The 19043-nt window shown below is 47.5% G+C and overlaps 1 protein-coding gene across 1 annotated transcript in view; it reads right to left on the bottom strand.

The window, feature by feature from the left end:
- The window catches only part of GABBR2 (gamma-aminobutyric acid type B receptor subunit 2), a 330217-nt gene that overhangs the window by 167425 nt on the left and 143749 nt on the right, over nt 1-19043 (bottom strand). The gene's annotated exons all lie outside the window — the stretch shown is intronic.

The raw sequence follows: 19043 nt of genomic DNA, 5'->3' as shown, positions 1-19043 counted from the left end.
CCACAGTGTCACACTGTCTCCAAATCAGACTATGCAAATACATCTCAACAGTATTTGTATTTAGTTTTTATAATCCTCACCCGAGGGCATGCTTATTGCTCTTAAAGTGACAGGAAGGGAGAGAGAGAAACACTAATGTACCAGAGAAACATCCATTGGCTGCCTCCTGTATGTACCCCGACTGGGGATCATACCTGCAACCGAGGTATGTGCCCTGACCGGGAATCAAACCTGCAACGTTTTGGCATAAGCAATGACACTCCAACCAACCTCAACCACACAGCCAGGGCAATATTTATATTTTGTATTAATTATTTACAATCTTACTTCACTTGCAGGGTGAAGAAATAGCCAGGACATTCAAAGAGACGATGCAGAGGAGAGGAAAGCGTTAAGGGGTTATGGAACCAACCTGTGGTGTTAGACTAACTGCACGTCTGCGGACACACGGAATGATCAGCACCAATGTGCGTGAAAAGCAGAGGGCTGCAAACTCCAGAGTTCACCGAGACCAGCCAGTAGCAAAACAGTCTTTGTGGAAAGACAGTACAGAGTGGTAGGGACTGTGGCGACCTGGCAACCACATGCCCTGCCTAAGGTGGCAGCTCCAATCACGCCGTGTGATAATGTTAATCCAGAGTCACCAAACATTCTGATTCTGGGGCGAGAAATCAGAAATCTAGATTTTTAAAATATAAGATTCCCCCAACATTTTAAAATATTGATACTATTTTGAATTTAAAAAGAAACAAAGTAAAGACCAAGCCAAACAAGTGTGAAGCCTGTGTGTGGCCCGTGGCCATGGGTGCGTACCCTCCGCCATAAAGCGACGGAAACGGAGTTGTGTGGTGTAGTGGGAAGACATGGATGAAGGCCGTGGGGCCCAGGGTCCAGGTCCTGCTCTGTCACTGACGTGCTCGTGGCCTCGGCCTCCCTCTGTAACCCTCTCCCGCTCAAGTCTTCAGTTTCTTCCTCTTTAGGAGAAGATAATCCTTAATAGCACTTCTTGTTCACACCCAGTGGTTAGTATTGAAAACCAGGAAGTGTTTGTGTGAATGCAGAGAAATGGGAACCCTGTGCACTGTTGGTGGGAACGTAAACTGGCGCAGCTGCTTTGGAAACCAGTATGGTGGGTCCTCGAAAGTTAAACCTGGAATTTCTCTATGATCCAGCAACTGAACTTTGGGGTATAGACCCAAAAAAACCAAAGCAGGGGCTCAAAGAGATATTTGCACCCCCGTGTTCACAGCAGCATCAGTCACAATACGCAAAAGGTGGAAGCAATTCAAATGTGCGTCGATGGATGAACGCGTAGACCCATTGTGGTCTACATGTACAATGGGATGCTCTTCAGCCTGAAAGAGGAGTGAAATTCTGACACCTGCAACCGCGTGGATGACCCTTGAAGGCACTATGCTGAGTAACATAAGCCAGGCACAAAAGGACAAACATTATTCCCCTCAGATGAGGTCCCTAGAGAAGCCAAATTCGTAGACAGGAAGTAGAACAGCGGCTACTAGGGGCTGGGGAGGAAGGTTTGGGGGGTTACTGTTTAATGGGTACCATTTCTGTTCGAAATGATGAGAAAATTCTGGAGGGGGCTGGTGGTGCTTGTTGTACAGCATGAATGTCCTTGATATCACGGAATTACACACTAAAAATGCTTAACATGGTGAATTTTATGTTATGTATATTTTACCACAATAAAAAAGCACTTCCTGTTTCAAAAATTGGTAGATTCTTCCAATGCATGTGTCAAAATGTTTTGAATAATTTGGCTCTTGTGAGAAAGATCAGTTACAATATGTCTTTTTTATTTTGAGTATCACAGGATGGTCCCAGAAGCCACCACTACAGAAGTGGAACAAAGGGGCTTCAGTGAGAACTGCCGTATTTTATTTCTTTAAAAAAATATGACACAAAAAGGGCATTTTAAAACTCTGGGTAGCAAGCCCATGGGTGGTTGTTAATCTGTTCTTTTCTGAGTGCTTGAAAGACTTCGTGATAAACGTTTTGTACCAAGAATGAAACTGCCGCAGTCAGGTGAAGCTTACCCATCCTTACTTTTTACTTCTGTTTTGATGGAAGATTGGGAACTGGTTGCATTTAAACAAAAAACCAAAAACGTTGAGTTTGGTGCCCTGGCTGGTGTGGCTCGGTGGACTGAGCGCCAGACGGCAAACCGAGAGGTCACGGGTTTGGTTCCTGATCAGGGCACGTGCCTGGGCTGTGGGCCAGGTGCCCCGTTGAGGGTGAGTGAGAGGCAACCGATCGATGTTTCTCTCACACATCAATGTTTTTCTCTCCCTCCCTTCCCCTCTGTCTGAAAATAACCAAACAAAATCTTTTTTTTTTTAAAGTGGACTTTGTCATTACGGTTTACCTCTGCTGCCTCACCTTCTCCCTGGACGCAGTGGGGCCCAGGATCTGTTTTGCGAGTCATGGCGGCGCTGTATACCAACAATGATTAAACACAGAAAGTGGGCGAACCCGCCCTGCTGGAGGGCCGCGCAGCCTGGCGTGCAACACTGCTGGGCTTCCCACTTCCTGCCACCTAAATAAAGGGCAACTCCTCCGGCCCTCGAGTCTCGGTCTTTCATACCTCTAAAATGGGAGCAATACAGTGTGTAGCTCACGGAGCTGTTTCAGGGCCTAGTAAAAATACTGAAAAGGTGGCTTTGTAAACTCTTAAGGTTTTATAATGCCAGAACTCTGGAATGACCATTTCCAGAAGTGAGGCAAGGCAGCAAAGTAGCCAGTGGCTTGGGGCATCTGTCTCTGTGTAAGTGTGTGCTTGAACTCCGTGTAAAATTATGGCAGATAAAATATTTCATAGGTAGTCTCTGCACGTTCAGCCAGGCCCCTGTGCCTCTGCTACTTACTGCTGCCCACAGGTGGGCCAATGAACTCCCTGCCGCTACAGATCTCCCACCTTAATCCTGCACACCCCCTGCCCCCCAGCAAGGCAATGTAAAAAGTCTGAGGTCAGGAGTCTGGGGGTTCACCCCGAGTCAGCCTGACAAGGGGCCTTCTCAGATTCCAGGCCCTCAGTTTGGGCTCCTGCTTCATTCCCAGGGCTGGCATCCCATCTCATGCTCAGTCACTGCCTGGCTGCTGGGATCGAGTCCCTTTTTGGAGGGGTACCTAGTGCCTGGTCACTCCAAAAGGGGATGCTGTTTGCTCTTCCCAGTCTCTCATTGATTCGTTCACTCATTCATTCATTCATTCATGATATTGACACATCCTCTGTTCTAGGCACCATGTGAGGTGGTAATGGGGCTCTGATTGATGAGCAAAACCAGTCACTATCCTGGGTCTCTATCTAGTGGGAGTGAGAGACATTAATGAGATGACCACCCTGGGACCCACCAAGACAAGGGCACTCAAGTTCAGGGGCATGCTTCTGGGAGAAGCTGCCATGGAGAAGCCAGGCCCAGGCCAGGAGGTAGGCAGGGAGAAGGATTCCAGGTTGAGCTGCAGTGTACAAGGTTCCTGCAGTGGGAGGGAGCTGGTGGGGAAACCGGAAGCAGAGCCAGGCTGGATGAGAGCAGAGCACGGGCCAGGTTGTTGGCATGAAGTGAGAAGGAAGTGGCAGGGGTAGACCACTGGGGCCTCGCAACTCACATGAGAGATTCTGGTCTTGAGCCTAAGCACGGTGGGAGGCCATCGCAAGGTTTCAGGCACGATGAGAACTGTGTTTTAAAACAATGGCTCGGGCTGCTGTGAGATGATGAATGGGGAGCCAGGGACATGCGGGAAGAGGAAGGCCAGGGAGGGGGCCATAGAATCTTCCAGCTGAGAGATTCTGGAGGCCGGGTAACTACACGGTGGTGGAGGTGGCAAGAAGTGGCCCATCTGAGGATACATTTGGAGTAACTAAGAATCTATTAGTCATCTATGACTGTAACAAATTCCCCAACATTTAGTGGCCTAAAACAAGAAAAGTTCGGCTACACGATTTCCATGGGTCAGGAGTATGGGAGCGGCGGCTGGGCGGCTCTGGTTCGGGGTCTATCATGAGGTAGTAGCTGAGAGGACAGCTGGGGCCGCAGCCTCCTGATGCTTCTGGGCTGCGTGCGTGTCAGAACCGCCTGGGGAGTTTCAACAGAAACACTGGCGCCCAGGCAGCATCCTATCCCGATTAGGGTCTCCAGGATGGGACGCGGGCATTAGCATTTTTAGAGCTCTCCAGGAGATTCCAATGTGCAGCTAATGTTGGGGAGCACAGATTTCAGGGGTAGAAGCAACAAACTGGCAGGGTCACAGCTGGTTGCCAGCCTGCCTGAATGCCACTCCCCCCACACACCCCTTCAAGTCACCTACCCTTACCTTCTCCGGGTCCAGGGAACCATCTCCTTTAACAGCCTGGACCCCTCCCCTGCCCTCAGCTGCCCCCTCCAACAGTTATGCCTCATCTTTAACCCCCAGATCCTCGGCCCCTGCATCACGAGCAGGGCCTGGCCATGTCAGGAGGGGAAATGGAGAGAAGGAAAGGAGGGAGAAGGGCATGAGGGAGACAAAATGAGAAAGGAAGAAGAAAGAGGCAGAGTGGTATTACAGCTCCGAGCTACCATGAAATGCACCAGGGAGGCTGGGGGCAGTATCAGGGATCCCCAGACACATGGCCTCTGGGGCCAGTAGTTCCCCAGACACATTCCTTCAGAAGGCCACCACCCCAGCTCAGGAATCATTTGGAACGGCAGAGATCCAGGAAAAGATGGGGAGAACCAGGGCTGTACCACATGCGCTTTACAACTCTTTGAAAATTCTAATTAGGTTAAGAAATGAACTTGAGAGCAAAGCGAATTCCCAGCTCTCCTATGGAAGCCGAGGTAACCTACTTTGTCATTCAAATGCGCTCACTATATATAGCCCTGGATGGTGCTGAAATGTCACTCCTCTTACCTGACTACAGCGTATAATTATAGATTTACTTCTATTCATTCATGAAATGTGTCCTCACTTGATTAAACAGTTCATTCAAGTAAAATCCATTAAAATATGGAACATGTTAAAATGTGGCTGGTTAGAGGCAGAGGGCACCACTGTCCTTAAATGCTAATTAGGATAAACAGGCATTTCAAACACTCAAATCTTTGAATAATTCAGGTCACTTTTACTGGGGCTGGAGTTCCCCAGGAACTGCCATTAATTTCAGCTAATTAAAAAATTAGCCTGGGGAAGAGCGGACCAAGGCAGAAAGTGATGGCTGCCTTCAAACACGGAAGGGCTGTCATGTGGAAGAGAGGGACCTGGTCCTGGGCACCCCCGTGGAAGAGGGGGAACAATAGGTAGATGGTAGTTCAGGGAAGCAGACTTTGGGTCAAAGCCAAAAAGAACTTCCTGAGGATGGGGAAGGCTGCTTTGGTAGATCGTGAGCTCCCTGTCATCAGAGGGGTACAAGTGGAATCAGTCGGGATGCTTGAGAAGAGATTCTTTCACCACCAGAACTTGCGGTGCCAAAAGAACAAGTGTTTCAAAGTTCCACCTGCCCTCTTCTTTGCCTTTTTGAATTTTATAGTTGCTAAAGCAACCCTCTGCAGCTCTGCAATTTTCCAAAGATTTGGATGTAAATTCCTTGTAGAAACATCTGTGTGTTTATATTTCCACCTTTCCAAACCTGATGAGCTTTCATTGAAGAAACTGTTCCTTTAGATTACCAGAGCCATCCAGTTGCCATCTACTTTCCAGATTTCTACACATCACTGAGCTCTTAATAACCTGTAATCGAAGTTTAATGGAAGGAAATTTTTAAAAAAAGAACAAGTACAGAAATTACATGTATTACATCCATGGTACGTAAGTGATACTTGCACATGGGCGGTGCCCGTGGGCATAGATGCAGCTGTGTCCATGTGAAGACCACACAGGTGTGTGTGGCACCTGATGGTCGCATTACAAAGCCAGCAGGTTGAATGGTGACACCCCCCTCCGAAAAGGTATGTTGAAGTCCTATCCATCGCAATCTGTAAATGTGACCTTATTTGGAAAAAGGGGTTTTGCCAATATTAACTTAAGACTCTCAAGATGAGATCACCCTGGATTACCTGGGTGGCCCTAGATCCAACAAGCGTACTAAAAGAGAAATGAAGAGGGAGATTTGGGACACGGAGACGTGAGGGAGAAGCCATGTGAAGACAGAGGCAGAGAGCAGAGTGATGTGGCTACAAGCCAAGGAGCTCCTGGAGCCGCCAGGAGCTGGAAGGGCCCAGAAAGGCCCTCCCCTGGAGCCTTCAGAGGGAGCACAGCCTGCTAACGCCTTGATTTTTGGACATCTGGCCCCCAGAACTGTAAGAGAATGAATTTCTGTTGCCTTAAGCCACCAGTTTGTGGTGATTCATTACAGAAGCACCAGGAAATGAATACACTTGGGCCTCCTGACACCTAGCTACTTGCTGGTCCGACTTAGGACCCCACGGAGAGGCCTGGCTTCCTGCCCTGTCCACACCTCACATCACAGGTGAGGCTCCCTGAAGGAGGCACCCTGGCTTCCCTCTAGTGGATGGCCACATGTCCAGCTACTTCTCGGCTGCTTTTCTCACTTCCTGAGAGTTACCAAGAGCAGGAAGACAGGTGGAGGCACTAGAGTGGCAGTGTCATGAGGTGAGGGAACCCAGGTGGAGGCCCGCCAGCCTCATGGGCCTCTGTGGAGGGCTCAGGAGTCCAGGTCGCAAGTTTGGGCTGGTTCGCAGGGCTGACCACAAGAACTGGGGCTGTCATATCCCCTCCCAACTAACACAGCAGCCCCTTGAGGTAAGGGTTTTCCTGGGTTCCCAGGATATAGCATTGTTCCTGAAATGCAGTAAGTGCTCAAAGCTATGAGCTGAATAAGAGAAGGAGCAAGTGTACGCTGAGGATGCACAGCATCCATCCAGGCTGAGGTGCAGAGGGGCAAACAGGCTGAGCGCATAAGAGTTCATGCTGGGTCTTGAGCTGGTCTTGTAGGAATGAGGCAGATGCCCGGGGGCGAGGCTGCACACCTTGGCCTGAAAACACAGCCCATTGGTGTAGGTGCTCTGTGAGCACCCCTGTGGGGACCCATGGGGCCTGAGGGCAGGTGGAGTTCCTTGAGGACATTTCCCTGCCCCTGTCTTCCTGGCACAGGAATGTGAGGACCTGTGACCTGAGCTCTGTCCGGCCACTCACATCAAGCCCTTATGACAGCTCCTACCTGCTGGTGGACCTCTGGCCAGTCTGCATGGCAGCTTGGAAGAGGGACCCCAACAGGAAGGGATGGCCAGCAACAGACCGGCCCCCAAACCCAGGACCCACCGGAGAGAGACATCTCCGTCTTCACCCTATTACAGCAGTGCCTCAAAGGGAGAGGGGACAGCCTGCAGGCCACAGTCCCCTCTTCCCTGGCCCGCCACTTGTTCTTCAGGGGCCATCTCCCAGGACCACATTGTAGGGCAGGAACACGCTGAAGCCACCTGCTTGGGGGAGGGACAGGGGACTCACGGGAGCTAAGGCCCTCTGGCTTGCAAATCCCTCTTCCCATCAGCCAGTCTTCCAGTAGTAGATGTTCCAGAGAATCTTAAGTGTGATAGACTGAATAACAACCCCCCTCCCCCCAAAAAAAGATTCCCTCATCCATGGGACACATTATTTTACACGGCAAAGAATTTTTAGACCGATTAAGTGAAGGCTCTTGAGACAGGAGACTGTATGGGATTATCCAGGAGGCCAATGTAACCACAGGCGTCTTTATAGGGGGCAAGAGGGAGGCAGCAGAGTCAGGGCGAGAAGGAGATCTGACCAAAGAAGCAGGGATGAAGGGGATTTGTTTGAAAAAACCACGGTGCTGACTTTGAAGGTGAGGATGAAGCCAAGAGCAGGGACCCACCGGTAACCCACATAGCCCTATGCACAAGGATGCTCTCTCCCTGGCTAACTAGAGATTGTCCTGAGAGTCTACACACCATCCGCCTGTGACCCCCAGGGCCCGCACAGGGGGATCCTGAGGAGGTGGGATTAGGACCAGGCCCCCTTCTTGGAAAATGCACGAAAACCCCCTTGTGGCCCCCCAGCCAGCCGCCTTCCCTTTGCCTGGCATTTTTCAAGGAGCTCACCACTCTGCTTGCCATACAGTCAGGTAACTCCAGGCTGTGGGGGAATTAAATAAGCTGCCAGGAGCTCAGTGCTTTCCTGTGACAAAGTGCCTGTTGCTTTAATTGAAGCAGACTCGTGGGACCAAACCAATATTTACAGAAATATTTGGATATTAATAAAACAGGGATATTATCCAGTTAAGATGATGAATACAAACCTCTACAGGAAATCAATGAGATGCAAAGTGCGTCTCTGACACTAAAACAGAGGAGGGCTATTAGAGACATCACACCCTGAGAGCATCAAAGGAGGCAGCACGCACAGTTGCTCCCCGGCTTTCCCAGCACCGTCTCTGTGCTTTGTCACCGGAGGAATGGCTGAGGGGACAGGAAGTCCAGGCCTGTGGAGACACCCCACCTGCAACAGTATGGCAACCCTCTAAAGAGCCACCAGCTGCAACCCTCCTAGGACCCTTCCCCAAATCCCTGCACCACAAGAGAGGAGCTGCGTGAAGGCGGTGCCCGGCTGGGTGCTCACTGGCACAGCACCGGGCACAGAGCTGACCGGCAAGCACTGCACAGACCTGGAAATCTCCCTGATGTCAACCACTCAGGTCTCAGAGTGTTTAAGAGCAGTGGCTCCTAAGCCTGCTTTGCATCTCATCTTCCTGGGAGCTTTGCAGAAATACAGATTCCTAGGCCTCAACGGAGAGATTCTGACTCTGATATGAGGGAAGGGGAAGGCGGGCCAGGAATCTGTGTTGGTATAAAAGCACCCTGGGGTCTCAGGTACACAGCCAGATTTGGGGAGCACTTGCTGAATGACACCCCAGTCTGACTGGTCCTTTAGCCTCAATTCCCTCATTCTTGAGGGCCCTGTAATAGACACTGTGGTGCAATGCTGGAAACTTCCATCCTCCCAGCTGCTGGGAGTGTTGGCTACTGACAGCTCACAGCTGTGTGTCTCTTTCTTGGATGCCCTGACTAAAGGAGGCAGCCTCATTCAAGGTCACACCCGTCCCATGGCAGCCCACACTCAGCGACTGGCCCAACCTTGTAGCTTCAGATTGGCACAGCTCTGAAGGGCCGTCCCAGCTCCAAACCCCCCATGGGCTCAGCTGAGGCCTCTGTTACAACTTCATTTCGTGCCAACTTTCCCCTCCACCTCCTTCCTGTGGGCATTCCCCCCCAAACCTCCGACATGTCTCAGAGTCCCCTTTCTGGGAGCCTGACCCAGGCCAGCCTCACCCCCAGGCGTGCTGACTCAGCCCAAAGCAGCCCTTTGCCCCTCAGTCCTTAGATGCCAACCCCTCCTGTGCCGAGAGCTCAGGGACAGCTGGGAGAAGCACAGCTGCTGCTCTGGGGTTCTTCTGTGGGAGGACGCTCATCAGAGCTCAGAGCAGTTACATCCTTTTGACTCGAAGACTTTGAACTTATCAAAGTAATTTCTAATCTTCACTGAAAGTCTGGAAAGAAGGCAAGTGGTAAAACGACCCATATTCTCAATACACGAACTCAAGTAGTAGAATTTCTCGTGTTGGTCACTGTCATCCACACCCTCCACAGCCTGTCCTCCCACACTCTGCTTCTGGAATTTGAGTTTTATGGACAGCGTGATTTGTCCTCTGACTTCCAGGCAGGCGTGGCCAATGGGAGGCCCCAGTGAGAGTCAGAGGGCGGGAGGAAGAAAAGCACAGGATATTTCTCTCCACAGCTCCCTGGCTTGGGTTCAGGTGCTGTCAAAGGGCCCCTCCCCTGGGCTCCAGTAACCCCTCTCCTTCCCCTTGTCCTTCAGGGCAGATGGGTGGTCCTCACTCCCATCACTGATTGTCCCTGGTGCTGCATTAGCCCTGGTTGGTAGCCCTGGTCCTGCCCAAAGTAGTTCCTCTAGAGTAAACGTTCTTCACTTCAACTCTCTGAATATGCCAGCTGTTTTCTGCCAGGACCTTACCTGATACAATAGGTATGCGTCTTTCAGGTACACAATTTTACATCCCAGTTTTTTCCCCTCACATTTTATCATATGCCTTTATGATTCATTTTTACCACCAATCACACAGAAGCTAATCACTTTAAGTTCCTGACCTCTGCTTTCCTCAAGTCCTGCTCACTGTTTAAGCCCCACTGCAAACAGTGCCACCTCCGTGAAGCCTCTCTGGATTTCCCAATGAGCTGTGCTTGCCCTCTGGACACCTGCATGCTCTGCTCCTCTTTCCCAGCCCCACCCTTTCTTGGCCCCCCTGTTCTGGAAAAACTGGGAAGGTCTTTGGGTCATCCACATTCCCACACCAGCATGCAGCACAAATCTCCTTAGGCCTAGTGATGGCGAGGGAGGAATATCAAGGCCCCTGGACTGAGGGAGAGTTGCTGAGCTGTCAACAGCTCCTCCAAGGTCAGGAAAGACAGTCTGCCCTTGCCCTGGCCCGAAGCCCATGGAGCCAGGCCCAGCCTGTGGAGGTGCTGAGTGTGTGTCCTGGGAGGGAACTAGCGAGTCAGGTGAGCCGGCCACGTCCTGGGGTAGACACTGCATCGAAGTGCTGAGCAGGCCAACAGCCCAGGGAGTAGGGCCTGAAGCTGTGCTAAGCTAGGCAGTTTTTATAATGTATCTTCCCAGGAGCTGCACGCAGAGATTCAGGGAACAGGGTGCACTCTGCAGAGTGCGAAGGGACATTTCCAAAGAGGACCAGAATCTGGAGGCACTGGGGTTGCGGTTATTGCCATGGTTTATTAACTCGCCCATTGGCCCCTGCCCGAGTCCTGGAGGCTCTGAGGCCCTGTCTGAGTCCCTGTCATATTCCAGAGTAATGGAACGGAATCAAGCTCAGTCAACACGGACACCCCGTTCATTTGCCTGAGGTGACTGTCACACCTGCTGCCCAGCATTCTGGGGAGGCTTGAGAAGCAGCTGTGCTCCATCTGTATCAGGGGGAGTCGGAACAGAGGAAGGGATCTTAGACAAAAATGCTGGGATGTTCCAGAAAGGAAGCCACGGAGCAGAAGCGGAGAAGCCTGCACACCCATGACAGTGAGAAAGGGAACAATGACAACTCACGTTTACTGAGTCCCCTTCACGGGCAGAGCCTGTCCTACAGATCATCTCACCCCCCGACCATTGGTATGAACTCCAAAGACGGAAGCATGAGCAGCTCACGGGTAAGCAAAAGGATATTCAGAGACGTTGAGTTAATTTCCCGAGATCACGCAGCTAGGGAAGCAGTGAGCTGGGCATTTAACTTCATGTTATTGCTTTCCACAGCCCGTGCTGTAAACCAGGAGCCAGTTTCTGCGAAGTGCCCAATAACAAATATTTTAGGCCTGGTAGGCCATACAGTCTCTGTCACAGCCCCTTGTCTTTGCCTTTACATTGCAAAAGCAGCCATAGACGATGTGCAAATGAATGACTGTGGCTGTGTTCCAATAAAACTTTATCTACAAAAACAGGGGGCTGGATTTGGCCCATGGGCCCACGGTTGTAGACCCCTGCTCTAAGCCAGCAACAAAGAAGCCTGTGTTTCTAATTCCCGCCCAGGAAGGCAGTGGGGCAGAGGCAAGACAACAAACTGGAGCCAGGTAGCTCGAGGCTGGCGTGCTGGCTGTGTCCCTACTGGCTGGGCCACCCAGGAGAGCAAGGGAACTCTCTGAGTGCTTTTCCTACCAATGGATGGGGCATAGCCACAACATCTCTTAACGTTGTTAGCAAGAGAAAGATAAGCTAATACATGCTATGGGTCTACCATGGCCGAAGTTCAATACATGGCGGGGTTTATTATCAGGGGCAACACGGTCAAGAAGGGCAGGGAGAGAAAGCAGGACATGAGGTTTGGAGATGGGAGGCAGGTGCTGGTGGTGCCACTGGAACTAAACTCCAATAGGCGTGTCTTCCCCCAAAAGCAGGTCACTTGGGGCTTTCTGCAGAAGAATGTTCTTCCACACCTGTGAAACCCCGAAGGGAATTCACAGCACCATGGTGGGAGGGATCTTCACCATCCCCGGAAGGAGCAGATGTGTGTTGCTTGGTGACTCCCCACAGAGGGTAGGGAGGCAGCTGCTCACAGACTTGATATGGCAAATTGTGTGATGTTCTGTCTTCCTGGGGCGGGCAGCCAAGCAGTGACTGGGGTGGGGTGGCGGGGAGGGCTCTGTAACCCCCACCTCCACCGCCTGCTGCCTGGGTGTGCCAGAAGGAATCTGAAGTGGCTTACTAATGAAACCCAAGGCATTGGAAGGAAACTGGGGACTTGGAAGCAGGGGGCTGTTTCTTCTGTTTCTACTTTCCAAAGGTCATAACTCTGGCAAAGAAAGGAAGACGTGGGGCAAGTCCATTAATATTGCTGAAGGCCAGGCTGTGGCTTACAATGCCAGACGATGAGCCCCCGGTAAGGGACTGCACTCACTGCCCCAAGACAGGCACCAACACTTTTGGAGGGAGAATTACCCATCAATTCAAGAGGATGCTAGACTAAAATTTGAGTGAGAGAGAAAAAGTGCCCAGGAAAATGTATAAAACCAGATAGGATGCGGGCCAGTATATACGAGAAATTTAAAAGGAAGTGGAAATGCTCAGGAACTGTCAGATTTCTGTACCCTCAAAGTACAAAGTATGGGTAACAATGTTAACTCTGAAACTTTTGGGAAAGATGGTAAAGCTAAGCACAGATGTCCAACTCCCACCTAGCTACCTCCTTCTGAAAGTGACAGAAAGGACCAAGGCAGTATAAAAATAGGGGGAATCTGCTTCAGCATTGGGAACACAGGAAAGAGTGCCATCAATATGCCACCAACTTTGAGGAATTTCTGCTAGGTACAGTGCCAGTGAAACCAGATTGAAGCCTGACTCACAGCTCCCCTTCCTGAGAAAGCAGAGCGGTGCTGCGGGGAGGGTGGACGCGTGCACACCAACCTCACTGCCTCTGAAGGAGAGTGAGCGAATGCTGGAGGAGGGGCTGGGCCACAGGAGGGGTACAGAGCCCAGTAGAGGGAGCCCACCTCTCACACACAGCCCAACAGCCTTCTGGAGTGGCTGGGCCATTAGCACAACCCATCCAAGCCCGCTTTCCCAGGACCAGCTGGAGCAGCTCCAGGCCACAGCAGGCAGGCGAGCAGAGGAGAGGCCAGGAGGAACAGTGCACATCTGGAGCAGCTGCGTCAACAAACTACAGAAGAAATGCCCACGGCACAAAATAGCCAAGGCGTTGGGCTGCTTGTCCCTGGCTAGTAATGTGAAATTTCATCATCCAACCTTCCAGGTTAATATCCAAGGGAAAGACTCCAATAGCATCTAGATAAAACAATGAGGGAAGCCCGAGATAACTGACCCATGCTACAAGCAAATACCAGGGCAGGAAAGACCTAAAAGGCACATGAAACCTATGAAAATTTTCTGAAACGTAAAGGAAGCAAACAAGAAATGCATGTGGAGGAAGAACATCACCTCTAAAAAGACTTGCGATAGGAACGAGAAGTAAATGAAAGGAGGAGGTTGAAGAAAACCTGGTCTCTAAGATGAATGAAATGCAATATGCGATAAGACAGACTGAAACTAAAAGAAGCCGGCAGAGTTAAGCTGATGATAGGAAATAAATAATGTTACGAGAATTTTAAAAAGCATTAGAAGCATTAAAGAGCAGAATTTAATTGTGGAAAGCTGACAGATGTTAGGGAGGACCGTGTTGAGATAATTCTCTCAGAATAGAGAATGAGGACTAAGAGAAAAATGAGCAGAGAGAGAATAATAATATGGAGAATAAACCATAGAGACTCACCTGTGAATTACAGTTGATCCTTAAAAAATGGGGGGGGGTTACACGTACTGATCGTTGGCTCAGTTGAAAATCTGCGTACAACACGCGACTCCCCCAAAACTTAACTACTAGCAGTCTACTATGGACTGGAAGCCTTACTGATCACATACACAGTCGATGAATACATATTTTGTATGTTATAGGTATTATATACTGTATTCTTACAATTAATAAGCTAGAGAAAAGAAAATGGTATTAAGAAATCATAAGGAAGAGAAAACACTTATTGAAAAATAAGGGGGTACAAGTGGACCCACGTGGTTCAAACCTGTGTTGTGCAAGGATCAAATGTACTGGTATTTCTAAAAAGATATCAGAACAACAGAGTAATGATTAAAGATACAACAGAAGAGAACTTCTGCAATCTGGACACCTGGTCCTTCAAATCAAACTGGTAGTCATATTTTAGACAGAAGAGATGAACACCCAACAGGTGCTGTATTTTCTTAATTCCAAGGATTAAAGAAAAATCCTACAAGCATCCAGCACATGCAAGAAAAAAAAAAGACTTATTAACAAAGGAACCAAATCAGATTGCATCAGATTTCATTACAACATTGATGTAATGTCTCAAGAGGTTTGAAAAAGAATATTATAATCATAAAAATCTATACTTCATAGGGGAAGCCACAGAGAAAAACTGTGATCTATGTAACAGCACAGATGATATAAAACCCATGTATTTTTCCTGAAAAATATTACTCGAAGATGTATTCACGCCACGGAGAGATAAATCAAAAGCCGCAACTTACAAAAGATATGTCAACAGAAATAGAAGCCCTATAAAAGTAAGTCTGAATCTTAAAATCATACTTATTATAATACAGTTTTAAAATAAAATGAGTATCTCAAATAACAATGGAAATAATACTCACAATGTAAAGAAGAAAGTTAAATAAAAACTTGAATGATAATAATACAAGGTGATGAGTGATGGGTACTGAATAAATGCACTAATTTCTGTAGCTAACAATAGATTTTGCGTCTTTGTATTGGTACTTAAAGAAGTAGAAGCCTAGAATTTTAAACTGAAAGTGCAGTTATACAAGAGTCGTCTTATAATGAAGATGCCACGTTATTTAGTCAAAAGTATAGAATCTGGTCAAAGATGTAATCGAACACAAATTTATTGGCTTAAATACATTTGATAGCAACTAAAAAACAGTAAAAAGTATGCAAATGAAGAAGTTAGAAAAAGAGTGGCAAAACAAACATAACTAAGGAAGGATGGTGTTAACAAAGGTAAAAGTAGATGCAGATAAATTAGAAAGTGGTAATAGAAGCAGAGCCAATAAAATCCAAGTGCTGTTTCTTTCAGTTAGAAAAAAACCCCAAGATAATAAATAAGATGTTTCACTGAAAATTTAACTTGTGGTTTTTTTTGCTGTATGTTCTTTAGCAAGAGAACTGTCTGGAAAACTTCTCTGTCTCTGGGAGGGGGAGAAATCTTTAAAGGGAAATGGAGCCCCCCCCCCCACCCCGCCACCACGCCAAGCAACCAGGGTGCCTGCTCTAATGAGGATGAGCTCTACACTGCAGCCTTTGGTACCATCCTTGATGCCTCATTCTTTTTCACTCTACACATACATTCCACCAAGAAATCTACTTTGTCAGCTCTACTGTAAGAAAAGATCAAGAATCTAATTGGTTTTCATTGTTTAGTCCAAGTCATCACCTTCCACTCAGACCCTTTTAAAGTGTACGAAGGATCAAATCCTCCTTCCTTTTAAAAACTCTCTAGTAGTCCGGAAATAAATCTGGACTACCAGTCTTTTAAACAAATAGTGTGAAAATGACTGAATAACCTCCTACAAAAGAATAAAGCTGGACTCTTACCCCCCACCATGTACAAAAATCAACTAAAAATAGACAAAGGCCTCAAGGTACGAGCTAAAATTATAAAACCCCTAGAAGAAAAGAGGCTTAGGTCTTCATGACCTTAGATTTAACAATGGTTTCTTAAATAGGACATCAAAAGCACAAGCAACAAAATTAAAAACAATGAACAGATAAACTAGACTTTACAAAAGTAAAAACTTCTGTGCAAAGGACACCATTAAGAAAGTGCAAAGATAACCCACAGAATGAGAGAAAATATTTGCCAGTCACAAATCTGACAAGTATCTAGTATCCAGAATCTATACAGAACACTTACAACTTAACGGCAAAAAGACAACGCAATTAAAATTGTACAAAGGACTTGAATAGGCATTTCTCCAAAGAGGACAGACAAGTCAGCTAGAACTTACTCATAACTCATAACTTATATAAGTTCTTACCCAGAACTTATAACTGGAAGTTTGTATCTTTTGGCCCCTTCCACCCATCCCCCCACCTCACACCCCTATGATTCCATTTCAGTGCAAGTGTCTGTTATAAGCGAATCCGCAGACAGAAAGATCTGTGGTTGGCAGGGGCAGGGGTGGGGACGTGAGTGACCGCTACCGGATATGGGGTTTCCTTGCGGGGGTAACACTGGTCTGGAATTGCACAGTGGTCACGGCGGCACACCGGTGTGCGCACACCAAAACCATCTCATTGTACACTTTAAATGGTCATGTGAGCTTTTCAATTAAAAAAAAATACTCCCCAACAGTTTCTCAAATGACTCCAAGTATAAATCAAGTGCTCACAAATGTCTTGGAAGAGCCAGAAGTCACCCCGCCCCCCCAACTGCTCCGCTTCCTCCTCCTCGTCTGCTCTGTCCCAGCCCAATGGTCTCCTGAGTGGCTCCAGCACCACCAGAATCACTCCCATATCAGGCCCTTTGCACTTGCTGGTCTTTCTAGACCCCTCTTCTCCCAGATACCCTATGATTTGCCCCTCAGTGCCTTAGATGTCACCTTGTCTTTGAATCTCCCCTTGACCTCACCCCGCCTCTCATGGGACATCCGATTCCCCTTAGCCTATTTCATTTTCCTTCCAGCACTTATCATTACCTGATGCGTATTATACATTTATGTGCGTATTGCCTTTTGTCATCGGTCTCCCCACAGTCTAGCTCCTTGAGGGCGGGGGCTTTGTTTTATTCACTGAATTGTCCACAGTACCTACAACAGTGCACAACACATGCTAGACACTTGATAAATATGTTTTCAATGAATGAATGGATGAGGCCTGTCCAGAAAGAGTCCAGCCATTGTTAATATAATAAGAATGGTTTGCATGACATCAATGTAACCTGGCAGCCAAGGAGAGTGGATGGGAACGCGCATGCACGAACAATGGCAACTTCACTGTACTAGTCAGTGGGGGCAGTAGATGCTGTTGAGTGAGCATGTGTGCTGTGTGGCCATTGCATTCAAAATGAATGAACAGAGCAACAAATCTGCATCAAGTTTTGCGTTAAGCTTGAACATTCCTCCCTGGAAACTATTCAGATGATTCAAAAGGCCGCAGCTATGGGCAACTGGTAACTGGCAGCTTCATCATCATGACAACATGCTGGCTCATGAATAATGTCTCAGGCAGTTTTTTTTGTGAAACATCAAATCACCCAGGTGACTCAGCACCCATGCAGCACAGATTTGGCACCCTGCAACTTCTGGCTTTTCCCCAACTAAAATCACCTTTGAAAGGGAAGGGATTTCAGACCATCAACGAGATTCAGGAAAATACAACAGGGCAGCTGAGCAACTGGGAGAACTGTGTGAGGTCCCAAGGTGCCCACTTTGAAGGGGACTGAGGTGGTGTCATTGTCCTGTGTACAATGTTTCTTATATCTTGTATCTTCTTCAATAAAGGCCTCTATTTTTCATATACATGGCTGGATACCTTCTGGACAGACCTCATATTATAGAATGAGTATGAGAAAATTGATGACTATAATTTGGCACACTAATAGAGCAAAGAAAAACATCACATAGCTATTGATATAGATGCTAAAAAGACATCCGAAATTTCACCGGATGTACCTGGTTCAAATACTGAGTAAATAAAAAAATATAACATCCTTTAACATGAGGAAGACTATCTTCCTTCCAGCAGACTAATCATCATACCTTAAAAAAAATTCTCCTTAAAGTCAAGAACAAGACAAGAATATTCATTATTATCACTATTTTTAAATATAACTCCAGGACGTTTAGTGAATGAGGCAATAATAACAACAATAATAATTGCTAACAAGTATTAGGTGTTTCTTTGGGCACTGTTCTAAGTCCTAAGTGCTTTATATGTATTAACTATTTCAATACATGTAATACCTGAGGTAATACGAGTATGTTCCCATTACCAGGGACACAGAAAAGTTAAACGATTTGCCCAAGGTCATCCGGCCATTAAGTAGCGGAGCCAGAATTAGAGCCTGAACAGTCATTCTGTTCTAACCACTATGCAGTACCGCCTCTTAAGAAATCACTTAGATAAAGATGCTGTAATGCTGGAAAACAAAGCAAACTTATTCTTGCTCCAGTTGGTATTGTTGTCTACCTAGAAATCCCAAGGGAAGTAAGAGAGGAAAAACTATCAGAAGTAATTAGAATTGAATATGGTCAGTCATAAGATGTATATACACTGGTCAATAGCTTTCCTATATTCCGGCAATAACCACTTTTCAAATGTCAAGAAGAATAGATCCCGTTCCCTAAGGCAATATAAATACTTTAAACCTACATGAAATGGGAAGCATCTATATGAAGAAAATGACAAAACTTGACTGGGGACCCAGTAAGAAATTTTGAATAGCAAGATATTCTATGTTCACGAATGGATAAACTTGGTATTATAAAAATGTCAAATGCCCCCCTAATTAATCCTGGAGTTACTGAAATGCAAATAAAAACACCTAGCACATTTTTTGGAACCTTACAAAAATTAAACTGGTGAGAATAAAGGCAATTATGAAAAATGAAGGGAGGACTGCATAATACTCACAGCCGATGGAATGTGAGTGATGTGTCACCTGCAGGCCTAGCCCACAGACGGCTTCCCCACGGTGCTCTTCCATGGGTGTTTCCCTTCCAGCCTCCCAAAGGAGCTTCAAAGCCACTTGCTAAAAGTGGCTGAACTTCCGTCAACTTGAATCCCAGAATGACTGAGAAGGCGTCTACCACTCTAAGCTGTGTCTGACTCAGGAGTTCATGGAATAATATTCAGAACACTGGGATGCCAATCCCAGAATAGACAGATCTATGGAACACAGTTTAAAAACTCAGAAACAGCACAAAGCCACACTGTCCAATATGATGGCCAC

The sequence above is a fragment of the Desmodus rotundus genome, chromosome 1 (assembly GCF_022682495.2).
Source record: "Desmodus rotundus isolate HL8 chromosome 1, HLdesRot8A.1, whole genome shotgun sequence".
Taxonomy (NCBI): Eukaryota; Metazoa; Chordata; class Mammalia; order Chiroptera; family Phyllostomidae; genus Desmodus; species Desmodus rotundus.
Note: the sequence above shows the minus strand (reverse complement) of the source record. Positions and strands in the feature narration are given on the sequence as shown.